The 2,915-nt window shown below is 47.5% G+C and overlaps 1 pseudogene; it reads right to left on the reverse strand.

Annotated features, from left to right (window-relative positions):
• Positions 1–1,579: 1,579 nt before the first annotated feature.
• On the reverse strand, positions 1,580–2,714 carry LOC141500305 (beta-1,3-galactosyltransferase 2-like; annotated as a pseudogene).
• Positions 2,715–2,915: the final 201 nt, after the last annotated feature.

Consider the following 2,915-nt stretch of genomic DNA (forward strand, 5'->3'; position numbering starts at 1 on the left):
TTCAATTGCTGGGCAAGTTGCTAATAGACCTTTAGGGTCTAGGTTGCTGTGGCATATTGATACACAGGAAAGGGTCCAGAAAGCCAACTCAAGATCCTGTTCTTATCCTGTTCAACAGTACAGTGCCAAGCTGTTAAGCCATCGGGGAAGCTGAGACAGGAGGATGAACAACCTACATTCCTTTGAAGTTTGAGAGGTTGTAGTTTGGGAAACGGGTGGTGAGAAGGTTTGCTGCTTGATTCTTATCTCTTGTTATATATCTTTTGTTTCAAGTAAATGTCCTCTTGCATTGCTATGATGTCATGTGATTAATTCTGGCTGGTGGGTTTCAGAAAGGGGGAAAATGGCTTGGGAGCAGAGATTCATAGGATCATTTTTTTAGAACTGGAATTGATAGTACTTTGATACAATCTAGATCAACTCATTTTGCAGGAGACAGAATGGGAGAGGTGATCACCTGCCTGAAATCACAGGTAGGGCACAAACTAGGACAGAGCTGGGATTTGAACCCAGGTCTTCTACCTCCAGAACTTTTCCCACCACATGCTAGCGACTTGATGGACCTAGGAACCTGTATGTATGGTCCTCTACATAAATAAAGGAAAATGGGTCTGCCCTGATGGATGTGTGTTTTATGTGTCTGCCTCCCTGTAATGGAGAAATTTCAGCCTCTTAACTCTGGTCTCCCATTGGAGTGTGACCCAAGTCCTGCCCCTCCATATCTGTGGTTTTATCCAGACATTTTAACACAGCATGAGCATGATTTTCAGAGACTGGGAGAGTTAAGTTCATAGAATTTTTATAGTTGAAAGGGATCACTGAATCAGACCAGTTGATTTTTCAGATGAGCCGACTGGTATCCTAGAAAGAAGCTAAGATCATGAGTTGGCCAAGGTCATGGAGTAAGTAGCAGTTGCCAGAGCCAGGTTTTTCAACCACAGGTCCACTATTTTCAACATTATAGACTCATCCCTGGCAGCCCTGACTTGGAACAATCAGGAATTTGGGGTTCAGATGAAATGTGAAGACTGGAGGCTTGTGGAAACTTCCAAAATGCTTTCCCTAAATGAGTTTTTGGGACCCACTCATCTGGTCTTCCATCAGACTTTATATTGCTAAGGCAACTGGGAAGCACTGGTTTTGGTGGGCCACAGGAAACAGTGTTGGTGATCCCAAGTTGAATGTGTATTGCAGCTGCTCCTTGGCAAATATTTTTCTAAGTCTAGAAAAAGTACTTCATTGGATCTAGACCCTTTCACGAGGTATGTCTCATCTTCACCCTGCCAATCCCAGCAAGATAAGCGTATATCAGTTCCCAGCCAGGTGTTGCCTTAGAGAATGTCAATAGCATCATATGTGGGAAACGGGTCCAGAACAGACATCCCCACCAGTGATGCACAGAACCGCTTCCTTTGCAGCAGGCTGTTTTCCTTATTAGACCTTTCCTTCTCCCCTCTCCTCCCTTACCCTACTTGATCCCTCTTGTACCTACTTTTACTCCTAAAGGCATTTCTGTCACCACCTTTAATAGGAATATTCAAGTCTGGGGAAACTGGGGGGGGGGGGTGTGTGACGGAAGTGGTTCAGGCTTTGTTGCAAGGAGTAGGAATCAGAAGAGCCCTCCAGTTTAGAAAATGCTTGCTGAAAGAAGAGGGAAATATATTAGGATCCAGCTGAGAAGTGTGTCCATGCCATCACTTCAGAAGGCAGGTGGTGTTACCTTTTTGAAAGGCCAGACCTGAAGCTCTTGATGGTTGAAGGGATGGACAAGGGCAACACCATGGAAGTCACAGCGATAGTATAATCGTCTGAATATCAGAAAGACACTGGGAGGACTGGAAGTGGGTTGCACCCCTAGCTTGTGCAGGCACAGCCCCACAAAGACATCTTCCAAGTGGACAGCTGGTACTCTCCGGGCAATGGAGAGAACCTTAAGGGCCAAGAGTCCAGACAGCACGTAACCAGGACTGCAGCAGTAAGGTGGATACCTAGTATGGGAATAATGTGTTTAGTGGCATGTATTGAGGATGGGACTGCCTTCGAATGGGGATTCGGTTTCTGTAGATAAGCCAGTGATGAAGTCTGGCCTGGGTTCATGCTCAGGCTTCAGGATCTGCTGCACCAGGAAACTCGGGTTCAGGAAGACATTTCCATTCACCTTAAGCACATAATGGGTCCTGGGGCAGTATTGGGCCACCCACTCCAGTGCCATGAGGGTTTTGAAGGTCTGTTTGTGGTAGGTATCTAAGAATCCCACCTGGAGGAGATCCCCATACTTTTCATTCTTTTCTAGCAAGTGGTGGGAGGAGAAATTAGATGATAGGCCTATTAGGAAGAGGCCTTGGATGATGACACCTGGTACAGCGCTTTCCTTCCCCCATGTATACCGGATGGCGGCTCTCAGCACCTGGCCCTGGGGCTGGGTCATCACCAACATTAGTAAGAAAGCCCCCCCCCCCCCCCCCCCCCGAAACGATACACTTATCTGGATGGTTGCGCAGGAAGAGGAAGACCTGGGTGAGCTCCCTGTCCAAGGGAAATGGGAACTGAGCTTGCCAGGTGAACTTTAAGGTGGGGTTCAGAGTGTCTTCTGTCTTGATGCTAGGCATCCAGGTGCCTCGTGACCACCCTATCAGCACCAGTAGTGTTCCACAGGTTGCACCCAGAAGGACCTTCAGTACTGGATGCCCCCTGGTCAGCTTCATGATACCAACAGTTCTAAACAGGGAGGAGGGAGAAATCAGGCTAGGGTAGGGAGCCTGACTTTCCCCCTCCCCTTTGAAAGATGCAACTGCTCCCTGGTGACTAGGGGGTAGAGAAGAGCTGTGCTGCTGGAGAAGAGGGGAGGTTCAAGAAAGGGCTTTGAAGATCAGTGATACCTAGAAAAGTGGAAATGCCATCTGATTGTACAAACC

The sequence above is a fragment of the Macrotis lagotis genome, chromosome X (assembly GCF_037893015.1).
Source record: "Macrotis lagotis isolate mMagLag1 chromosome X, bilby.v1.9.chrom.fasta, whole genome shotgun sequence".
Lineage (NCBI taxonomy): Eukaryota > Metazoa > Chordata > Mammalia > Peramelemorphia > Peramelidae > Macrotis > Macrotis lagotis.